The sequence below is a fragment of the Terrapene carolina genome, unplaced genomic scaffold (genome assembly GCF_002925995.2).
Source record: "Terrapene carolina triunguis isolate 2854851 unplaced genomic scaffold, T_m_triunguis-2.0 Scaffold746, whole genome shotgun sequence".
NCBI classification, from domain to species: Eukaryota; Metazoa; Chordata; order Testudines; family Emydidae; genus Terrapene; species Terrapene triunguis.
The window spans coordinates 677,049-688,885 of NW_020665097.1; the positions used below are offsets into that span (position 1 = coordinate 677,049).

Consider the following 11,837-nt stretch of genomic DNA (forward strand, 5'->3'; position numbering starts at 1 on the left):
GCTGTCTACACCAGGAGTAAGGTCAGTATAACTGTGTCACTCAGGGGTGTGGATTTTACTGGCCAGAAAAAATTCACTAGGAAATTGTTCAAAATACTGAAACCAGTAGTAATGGCATATGAATTTGTATAAAGAAGTTCGTGTTCCTTGGCTGAAGCTGTTGAAGTGTGGAGGAAGACAAACTTTTTTTATTGAAATGCAATTAATGATAAAAACGCATGTTCAGCAAGTATTATGTGGTAGTCCTCATTATTTTCTAAAATATATGACCAGTTTCTGCATGTGCTGGTTCCACCCACAGCAGCAGAATCAACACCTGCACTTGACTATTTAGATTAATATGTTTATGATGAAAGTAGGTTTTCTGCCAACAATAGTTGAACTGCAAGCCAGCGGCCTCAATTTAAAAAAAAAAAAAAAAAGTCATGTTCGCCAATTGAGTATTGTAACAGCTATTCAGTAGTGATAATCTCAAGTATATACTCTGAGAAAAAGATATGATCATGAAAGTAGTGTCAATTAACTGCTAAGGGTTCTGCTGGCTTTGAATTAGTATTTTCATCATTTCACTGGGTGCACTTAAAGACTAGAAACTGCATTAGGACAACTTCAAAGTTGATTTTTGTTTTCAGCATTTTATTTCTGAATGACTTCAAGACCCCTCTGTGAATTTCAATAACTGGACACAATAGCAACAATTCTGACTTTTGCTCATGAACCATAATTGTTAAATGTTACATTACTGATGTTAACATATTTGCAAGATTGTACGTATAAAAAAAACCCACAATTTTGAAGTTTGTTAACATCTTGAAATACTAAGCTTTTCAATGTTAACAATGACGCAACTTTCATAGTGATGAAGATTTTATTCCACTTTGTATGAATATAAATTCTGAATAAAAACAGTATTAAGGCTCCATTCTGAAAGCACTTATGCTACTGAAATCAAACTAGTCATGCAGTGAAGTGCTTAAGTGTTTTATGATGGAATTGTCTTTTTTTGTTGTTTGCCTGAAGCAGTTGCATAAAATTCAAAGATATCCTATTGTAGTGACACTGAACAGTTTAAAACCAGAATTTATAAAACTTAATTCATAATCAATTTAACCTAAAATTGCAAGCCATACCATAAATTTTCAAATTAAGTTGGGGCTTTACAAAGCTAATGTAAATCAATGATTTTTAAAGTCCCTCCACCATTTCATTCTATTTTTATGAAAAATGTTCTGTAAATACAAAAGAGAACCCAACATCCAAAGTAGCCTGCAGAATTAAGTTTACATGTATCTCATAGAACACTAACCATCTAGCCATACTATAACAGTATCATACACAACCACTGGTGATCATTCATGATCTTGACTGGTAAATATTTGCCAACGTAATTCTTTTCATCCCAGGATAGTATGCATCTCAAACAAAGATCTACAGCACATGCACTTCCTACATTTTCCAGCTATTTTCCCAGTCTCCAGTCGTTTTTTATAAAATGTGCAATAAGTCTGAACACCACAAACTTTAGATTAAAAACAAGTCTTTCTACAGAAGCACTGCTAAACAAGAACTTCCCGGAAACAGTCTAAAAAAAAAATTTAACAAGGCTTATTGAGAGTTAATTGATGTTTATCATTTATAACTATTTGTTTAAGTGACACCTAATTTTTGGCCATTTTTAGTTTTAAGATCACCTATCTATAAGGCACTATTTAGGTAAAGAACAATGTGAACATCAGTAGTATTTAAAGGAAGATAAAGCTGTATCCTGACCCATTCTTGAGATCAATCCAGTTCCAGGACAGACCATAGTTTCATTTTACATGATTAACAAGCAGCAGGAAAAAAAAATAAGTTACTAAAAAATAAGCAAGCAAAATAGTCTTCACATTTTTATATAAACAGTTAATGGAACTATGAAAATATAGAAGTATTACTGAAATACTTTTGCTATAGCTATGAGAGAGGAATTTTAGCCACACTACCAACGATGCAAGTAGATCTAACTTCTCTGGTTATGGGGCAGCTCTATGTATTTTGCCACCCCAAGCACGGCAGTCAGGCGGCTTTCGGCAACACGCCTGCGGGAGGTCCGCTGGTAACGCGGATTCGGCGGCATGCCTGCGGGAGGTCCACCAGTCCCGCGCCTTCGGCGTACCCGCCGCCGAACTGCCGCCGAAGCCGCAGGACCAGCGGACCTCCCGCAGGCATGCCGCCGAAGGCAACCTGACTGCTGCCCTCACGGTAACCAGCAGGTCGCCCCCACGGCTTGCCGCCCCAGGCACGTGCTTGGTGCGCTGGTGCCTGGAGCCGCCCCTGCTCTGGTTATATTTTAAGTAGAATTCACTAGTCAATCACAATGCAATGCATATTCAATAGGCAAATTCTGGTTCTCATGTCTAACTGAAGTTAGAAGAGTTTTCCCTCTTTCACACAATACAGTCAGTAGGGACATGGTCAGCTTCCTTTTCTTCTCATACTACCAACTCTCCTTCCCAAAACATGGACCAGCCTTCTTAATAGGAAGTTCTGTTTCTGAACAGACTGTTTACACTCAAGGAACATTCTATAATCTAGGCAACAATTTGGGGGAGGGGGGGGAAATCAGTCAGAGTGGGAGAAGCACTGCAGGCAGGAAGAAAATAATAGCCACACAATTTCATATTAGCAGAAATCATACGGTCAGGTATCGGGGGTAGCCGTGTTAGTCTGTATCTATAAAAACAACAAGGAGTCTGGTGGCACCTTAAAGACTAACAGATGTATTTGGGCATAAGCTTTCGTGGGTAAAAACCTCACTTCTTCAGATGCATCTGGTCAGGGACGGTCTAGAATGATAATACTTAGTCCTGCCATGAGTGCAGGGGACTGGACAAGATGACCTCTTGAGGTCCCCTCCAGTCCTATGACTATGATTTATTTATTCATGGAATCGGGTGCTTTAGATGCAATCAACTATATTTTTGAGGGGGTGGGGAGTTGTAGAACAATTTTGCATTTAAACTTTCTTCTAACTGGCTACTTCAAATTATCTAGTTCACAATATATAAACAGCTGTGTCAACACATTTTTAGTCTGAATCAAATAAACCACAGTTCTGAATTTTTTTTCAAGTAACATTTAAGATTAAAACCAGTCGTTTAAGAAATTCTCTATACAGAATGTACCATCAAATACACGGTATAGTCAGTTCCACTGTTTCTATCACTGTAAACAGTTTTCAGAGTGGTAGCGGTGTTAGTCTGTATCAGCAAAAAGCACAGAAGTACTTGTGGCACCCACAAATTTATTTGGGCATAAGCTTTCGTGGGCTAAAACGCACTTCATCAGGTGCATGCAGTGGAAAATTCATGGTGGGTGGGTGGGTGTCTTCCTACTGTATTTGCTACAACTTATTTGTTTGAGTCTTTCACACCAAGAGAGAAAACATTTGTTTTTCTACACTGCAAAATGACAAAATCTGAAGAGCCAGTGTAGTAAGCGGCATCAGTTTATACTCTGAAGTGCACCAGAATTCAGGTTACTGCCCTTTCAAAAAAAAAAAAAAAAAAAGCCCCGTCAAAACAACCCACTGTCCAAAGTCTTCCTTCCAATCAGGCACGTTTAAACCCGAATCAGCGCCTCAATCCCATTTACGGGACACGGCTGCTGCCGCATTTGCTGTGCAATCTCAAAGAGGACCTTCCGCCAGCGGCTGTTTGCCGGACAGTACAGTGCCAGCAGGCCGGGGCGAGCTGTATACACACTCGGTTACAGCGGACAGGGGTTAACGCCGAGCCGCCTCCTGCTGCTGCACCAGCGCCGCCGCTCCCTTCCCAGTGACCTGTCCCCGCCCGGCCCTCCGCAGAGACCGACCCGCCCGCCCAATCCCCAGGACCCGCACGTGTCGGCGATGGGCCCAGCCACCCTGGCAAGTCGGGGGCGGCCGGGCCTGAGCGCCATGAGGAGCCGGGCCCGATCTACCCGCACCCACCCCGCGGGGGCGGCGGCGGCAGCCCGGCCTAACGGCGCGGAGAGACGCGGCTGCCCCACGCCCCGCCGGCGATCTCGGGGGCAGCCTGGTCCGGGCTGGCGGGACCCACGAAGGAGCCGGGGCGGGTCGAGCCCGTGAGGGTGGGGTGCGTGACCGCCTCACTCACCGCAAGCCGCGGGGCCAGGCCGGGCCGCTGCCTCCACTCAAGAGCCACCGCTTCCTCCTCCGGCTAGATGACAAAATGGCGGCGGCAGGAAGTACCATCAGCTCCGCCGCCCCGCCCCAGGGCCCCTGCTCCCGTACACTGCGCAATCCGCGTACGGAGCGACCCGTCCCCCACCGGGGCGCAACGGCCCCAGTGCAAGCGGCGCAACGGCCCCTCACACGCAGACACCCCTATGCAGGCCGCGTACCAAAAAGCTTCCCCCCACTCACCAGAGCACAAACGCTCCTACGCAAACAGCGCGCCTCCTAAAAAAATACATCAGGCTACTCCGGTCGCTACGCAAATAGCGCTAAAGTCCTATTCGCCTACCTCTCCAGGGAACAGCCGTCCTCAACGAAGAATCGCACCCAACGTACGTAAACCGCGGTCCGCGCGCGGGGGAAAGCCCTATCTACGCAAATCGCGTAGCCCACAGACGGGGCCAAATATCTCTCCCACGCAAACTCTGCACCCTATGCCCTGCGTTCGCTTTCCACCGCAATCGGCGCACCAGAGCCAGAGACGTCCCCTACGTAAATCACGTAGTATGCTGCAGGTTACCCAGCCGCCAAATGCGCAAAATGCGTAAACAGCAGAAAAAGCCGATCCCCTTACCCGTTCTCATACACCACCCACGCAGACCGCTGGCTGCAGAATGAGGGCTAGAGGAACGGCACAACAGCGGCCTGGTAGGCCTCTCCTGCTACGCACACAACGTAGCGCCCCTCTCTAAGAGGAAAGCGGGTGGGAATACACCGTTTGAGCCGCAGGCCTCAGCCTGAGACAGACGTCCCAGCGAAGATTGCGTAGTCTCCCTGACGCAGCGGCCGCATTACGCAATGCGGGTTACGCTAGCAGGACAACGTAACCAAGGATGGTGAATACCGACACCCCCACCTCCGCTCGACCGCGCCCCCCAGTCGAGAGAGCCGCTTCCCTCGCGCGCGCGCGAACTCCGCTCTCACCTGAGGGACAGGCCGCGCGCTCTCCACCCTCCCGCCGGACCGGGCGCCGTGGGGCCCGGAGGGGGGGAGGCGTCTCCTCCGCGTCGCACCGGGGGGGCTGGGTCGGGGGCCTCCGCGGGGCAGATAAAGACCGAGGGGCAGCGGGAGGGACCGATAGCGGCTCCGCACTGACCTCACCGCGCAACGCTCTGCGTCGCGGCGCAACAGACCACGCAACCGACGCATCCCGCGCAGGCTACGTGCGTTCCCCCCCCCCACTTCCTAAGCCCCGCCCTCTCCCTTTCCTAAGCCCCGCCCCTCGAGCGCCAGGCCTGAGGAGGAGCCGGGAGCGGAGACGGCGCGTGGGGGAGAGGTCGGGTCGTTCTGCGCCCGGCAGGCGCTGCAAGGGGGGCGGGGCACTGCATTACACTGCACTGCACTGCATTGCACTGGGGGGGAGGAGGCGGGAGCGCCGCGGCCGGCGGGTATTGCGCGGGGGAAGGTGAAGGAAGGACGCTCTGGGGTCCCCAGCTAGTTGGGGACTGCACGGCAGCCCCGCTGCGGGGGGGAGCTGTGCAGTGGTGGGGGCATTGCACGGTGCGGGGGAAGGGGCAGCCCTGCAGCAGGCGGGGACTGCACGGAGGAGGGAGCCTCTCTAGCCCGCTGGTCACTGCAAGGAGGGGAAAGGCGGCTCTCTGCAGGGGGGAGGCGGTTTCTGCAAGTCGATGGGCGTTGTGCGGGTAGGGGGCAGGTCCCGACAGCAAGGTGTACGCTGCACGAAGCGATGAGGGGAGATGGCTCCTGTGAAGAGCGCATCATCCGCTGCATGGGGAGAAGAGCCTCTCCTGAAAACTGTTGGCTGAATCATTTGCTCTGGAGCATTGTTAGTCCTGCCACTTCCTGGTCTGCCCCAGTGTCTGTGGACTCTGAAGTCTGGTACTGCACATGTCCATGTTAACTGTTCTACTGCTGATCATTTTAGCAGAAAGATCCGTCTCATCTGGCACGGTGGGTGTGACCCCCTACAAGTATCATGTAATGCCCCTTCATTGATTTGTATGTAGCACTCTCCGGATTGCTGCAGCCACTAGTAGCCAGCGCTTACTCACACCTCTCAGGGTATGTCTACACCAGAGCAGGACAATGTAGTTTCCAGCTCAAGGAGACCTATTTGCACTAGCGCTGACTGAGCAGTGTAGACCTGGTGGCAATAGGGGCTAGGTGTCCTGAGGATGTACCTACAATTTCAGTCAGGATTGTACTTGAGGAAGCTAGCTTCTTGTGCTGCCAGGTGTAGGCATACTGTCAGTCAGAGCCCTGGGCTGAGCATGGGGGGGCACCTCACTTCCCCATCAGGAGCCCAGCCGTCACTGTCACTCAGGCAGACTGTGCTGCCCAGATGCAAAGGGGGAGAGCACCCACTCCTGGTGTTGCCAATTTTGGTTGGATGTGTTCCTGGAGGCTTCATCACATGACAAAATCTTTAATTAACTATTAATCTTTAATTCCTTGAGACTCCATGACAATCCTGGAGGGTTAGCAACCTTACCCACTCCTGTTTCTCATGCCCAGGCACAGCATGCCCTCTGCTGGCCAATGTGGAGATGGCCATTGCCCCATCTGCTGCCTAGAGCAGGCCTGCAGGTGTGTTGAGATCTACATTGAGGGCACAACGTGAGCTCCCTTTCCTCCTCCCCATTATACATCCACTCTCAAGCTGGCTACAATCTGGTCCCTAACATCTTGGCTCCAATAACTGATTTGAAGGACTCCAGCTGTTTGGTCTGACTCCCTAAAATGATCCATGATCTTTCACAGGATCAGCTATGCCCCTGATTTTCAAGTGCAAATATAGTCATGCCACTGGGAAGGTCGGTCCTGCTTGGGCTCAAGTTCTGTGCCTGTGTTCAGGAGGAAGAAATGGAGACACTGATATGTGTTTGCCAGTCTGAGCAGGAGACCTTTAATATGTGGCCTCTTCTAGCTATCCACAGCTGTGGCATTAGCTATTGGCTGTCTGCTGGCCATGTGCGGTGGGGGCAGGGAGAGAAGTGCGAAATCTCTACCATAGCATTAACTGTGGCTCACAGATCCCAAGCAGGAGGCAGAGGAGGGGTTAAACTCCAAAAGGAGCTGCAGGCAATGGGGAAATTCACCCCTAGAGCTCCCTGGGTAACCTCAGTTCTGGCATTTTCAGACTTCTGAATGGTTGACTTCCCTGCATTATCATTCTTGTAATAGGCTTTTGATTACTTTATTGTCTGTATAACTATGGGACTCCAATCTTAAATTAAGGTTTCAGAGTAGCAGCCGTGTTAGTCTGTATCCGCAAAAAGAACAGGAGTACCTGTGGCACCTTAGAAACTAACAAATTTATTTGAGCATAAGCTTTCGTGGGCTACAGCCCACTTCATCGGATGCATAGAATGGTTCCGTTCTAAGGTGCCACACGTACTCCCAATCTTAAATTAACACTCAGCAGAGGACTGGATGCCTAAAGGGAGAGACTTTCTCCAGAAGATCACCAGTCTGAGTCCTTCCTAGTTCAGTAGGGCCTAAAAAATTTTTCCATTTGCACATGTCAGCTAGAGGGACCCAGAAATTCCCAGAACAAGGTTAGGTAATTATCTGACATGCTTAGTATCTGTTTCTGAGGCTGTGTAGGAAGTTTTCATTATTGGCTACCCACCCGGGAGGCCATACCCTACGCACCCTCTGAGAGCTGAGCCAACCAGAGATAGGATGGCCAAGCATCTGGTTTTCAACTGGAATGCACGGTCGAAAAGGTACCCTGGCAGCTCTGGTCAGCACTGCTGACTAGGCTGCTAAAAGTTCGGTTGGCCACAGCGGAGGGCTCCCAGAAGCGCCTGGCATGTCCCTCTGGTTCCTAGGTGCAGGGGTGGCCAGGGGGGTCTCCGCATGCTGCCCCTGCCAGTGGAGCAGGTGCTACCCAAGAACCAGCTCTGCAGCTCCCATTGGCAGGGAACCACGGCCAGTGGGAGCTGCAGGGGTGGCGCCTGCGGAGCCCCCTGGCTGCCCCTGCGCCTAGGAGCCGAAGAGACATGATGCCGCTTCCTGGGAGCCTCCTGAAGTCTGCACGGCGCCGCTGCCCAGAACCTGCACCCCATCTACTGGTACCTGAACTCCCTATTTACATATATACATATAGCGAGCACTTTTGTAACAGGCGAGCTCTGGGGGGTGGAGGTCTCCCAAACCAAGAAGCAGAGGACAAGGGGCTTCCCCCTTACTTCAGGGCTCCATCTTGTTGACAAATAAAGGGGTTCTGAAGTTAATGATGAAAATTGTGGAAACACCCCATGGGTCACCCACCGGTCTCAAACTCAAGCCCATAGGAGCAGCCACACTCCAAGCCTCCACCTAGCAGCCTGCTGACAATGGCTTACCTGGGACCCATGAAGCCCAGCCCCCATGTGAGGCTCCATCTTTGAGGTCTGATTGGCGGAGCCCCAGAGCAGCTGAATGGCCGACTGGCCCTGCTTAAGCCAGCAGCAGGAACACGAAGCTGTCTGAACAACCGGGCTTCACCCTGCTCTGGACTGTGCACCTTGTGCTTCCCACCCATGCTGCTTGATATCCTAGCTTGACTCCTGGCATCTGACTTGAGGTTCCTGGCCTCCAGCTTGTTTCCTGTCTCTGACCCCCCAGTAGCTTGACCTGGCCTGACTCTGGTTCCCGACTTGTGGTTCTGATCTCCAGTTTGTCTCCTGCTACTGACCTCCCGAAATCCTGACCCAGTTGGCTCTTGACTCCTGTCTCCTGACTGCAGACTTTGACTCTGACTACAAGGTCTGACTGCCCATGACCAAGCCATGACACCCTGACAGTGGGATTGGTAGTTGGCTCAAACCAGAGACAATTTTAAAAGGCAGGATAATCCAGTGTCTCAGGAATTGCTGTTTGAAAACTAGATGCAACAAAGCTGATGGAGAAGCACCCGTGGTGCTGGGGATATTTCTACCATTGGCCTGTAAACCACACACGGGATATTTCAAAGTGAAAAGAGGCTCTAGGATCTGGCGCAATGACTTCTCCTGCTGTGTTCGCCATCCAAACACCCTTTGGTCCAGGGGAATGTGCGTGGGCCTGTTTTCCAGGTGGGGAAACCAAAGGACGGGGAATGTAAGTGACTTGGAAAAGGTTATAGAGGAAATATGGGGCAGAACTGGGAGCAGAGATCTGCTCTCCATTCACTGTCCAAAACTTTGGTTAACAAGGAGTTATGGTTGGCTGGCAGTGCCTTGTACCCATCTAGAATGTTGAGTGCAACTAGATTTAAATCTCTGAAAACCAGAAAATAAAGAGGTAAGGTGCATAGCAGCCCTCACCCAACCTTAACTCTGCTCCTGGAGCTTGCAAAAGCCACTGAGGCTATACTGTAAGTATGGTTCAGCCAGGACTGCCCTGTAATGAGCAGACATGAGGAATGTCTAAGGGCTTGTCTTCACTGCAGAGTTAATGCAAGCTAAATTCAAGTATTGCCTGTTGTGATTATTGGACCTACAAACTTACCATGAGCTCAACTGTAAAAAGTATGTGAAAGTTCATAAAAGTTACAATACCCATGAACAATTAGGTCAAGTTGTTTACAATGACGAATATTATAATAGGTGCAAGAAAACCCAACAGAGAAACTGTAGTAGTCCAAACAACCAGGGCTTACTGATATAATTCAAGGACTATACCAGATCATACTTAGTAAACAAGAAGATATGGAAACAAAGGTACCTATGCCAAGTTTGGCCTTACAGAAATGCCTTTAAATGATGGACAAATTAATGAGGATAAACTCTGCCACCTACTTTTACTCCTTTTTGGGGTTCCTAAAATGAGACTTTGGGGAAAAAATAGTTTTCTTCCCTCAGCTCATCCCCCAATCTCCCAGCATTGCAACTCATCTTGACTCATCTCAGCTTCCTCAAGCTTAAGTCAGACAGAGCAGACCAGGCTAAGGACTTCCTGGGGGGCGGAGGGAGGAAGCCGGCTGGCCTTGCTCTTGTTGAAGGAACTTTGTTTTCACCTGTGAGTGCTGAAAGTCACCACACAATCACGACATCCCCTCCTCAACCCATCCGTGGGACTGTCTACCAGCCCTGCAAAGGCATGTAAGATCCTGTATTATTTTCCCTTCCCTTGTTGTGTTGATTTCTTTCCTCCCTCTTTTGTCCTATCCCCTCTCTCATTCTCTCAGCTTTTTGTTTTAATGTAGTGAGATGAGATGACCACAACTCTGCCTTGTCTAAGGAGCAAGAATCCAAATAGATGATGTCCCCAATCAGAGCATGAACAGGGATCAAGCAGAAAGTGCTAAGCTTGACCTGCCAGCCAAAGCATCCATTCATGATTGACCAGTATTCCAAAGAGATCTGTAAAATCTGTATTCCCACACCTTTCTCCCTCTCTCTCCTCCACCTTGAGCCTGTCTGCCTATCTTAGAAACAGGAGAAGTAAATACCCTTTACAAGGCAGGACTGGAAGTAAAATTAACTCTTTTAATCAACGAAAGGTTGTTCTCTCTCATTTTGTCTCCCGAATGAGAGACTTTAAAGGTTTTGATTGTTTCAGTTTCAATATAAATGCTTGTTTTAATTTCTTGTTCTTTCTTGTGTTTGATCAATATGCTTTCAGTTTTAGAATGAATGCTTTTGGGTGTTTGCCGAGTAAACTAAGGTCTCTGTAGAACTCCCCCACCCCCAAATCTATTTATTACCATGTGATGTTGGACAGTGAAAGAGTTTATAGTCATCTTAACTCTTTAGACCTTCAAGATCAATACAATATCCCCCAACTCAAGTCCCTTCCTTATACAAAACATCTTAAGGGTGGTGCTGCTTTTAACTCCAGTTGGCTGCCCAGTCAGGGATGTGGGCTATACTGTTTGAGTTAGCACAGCTTGTCAGCTGCTAACACAGCCCCTCTGTGCAGCTCAAGTATTGTTTCATAGTGTGACTGTATTTACTTGAGCTGGGCTAACTCCAGAGGAGTTAACTCAGGTGTAGATAATGGCAGTTTACTCTTCTGTGAAGACATTTACCATATGTGCTGTGGTGTGTCCCATATAATTATATTCTTTCATTCAGCTGCTTGCATGCCCACTGCTTTGCACTGTCTTAGGGGCAGCTCTATGGACTGGATCAGGAATTACTTACAGTGGGTTGCTACAGCTTCCAATGTGATAGGATGGAGGGGCCTCTGTAATCGGAAGGATCATGCAGCCTTGTTTCTGTGATGAGTTATGTGGATTCTGCAGGTAGAGGAACACTATGGTCTATTGTTGCCATGGGGATTTCTAGCAGTCTGGTATCAGACATGACAGTGCTACAAGGCAGAGAGAAGTGCAGGTGGTGTTCCAGAGGAAATCCATAGGCCTAGGGTGTGAGGCAGTGCCGCTCATACTTAGCTATTCATTAACCTAGTTCTTGGGCAGTCAATAAAACAGTTACTAACCTGTTCTGTAACTGTTGTTCCTTGAGACATTGCACATGTCCGTTCCGCTTCAGGTTTGTGTGCACCCTGTGCACCAGAGTCAGAGATTTTTCCTTTAGTGGTACCCATCACAGTGACACACACGCACCATCTGCAGCCTTGTGCTGTATATAAAGGGTGGAGCCACCCCCAACCCCATTCAGTTCCTTCCTATTGGACAGACTCCAATATAAAGGGGAAGGATGGCAGGTCCTGGAATGTACATGTGCAG

General features: G+C 49.0%; 1 protein-coding gene across 5 annotated transcripts in view; it reads right to left on the minus strand.

Moving 5' to 3' along the window:
* BRD4 (bromodomain containing 4) overlaps positions 1-5,325 on the minus strand; it is a 205,922-nt gene extending 200,597 nt beyond the window's left edge. For 4 of the 5 annotated variants that reach the window (XM_026660277.1, XM_026660276.1, XM_026660275.1 and 1 more), the window contains exon 1: positions 5,141-5,325. The gene's annotated coding sequence lies outside the window, so the exon portion shown is untranslated. Of the gene's footprint in view, positions 1-4,136; positions 4,199-5,140 lie in introns of those variants that run through there. The other variant, XM_026660274.1, reaches the window with a different exon arrangement.
* Positions 5,326-11,837: the final 6,512 nt, after the last annotated feature.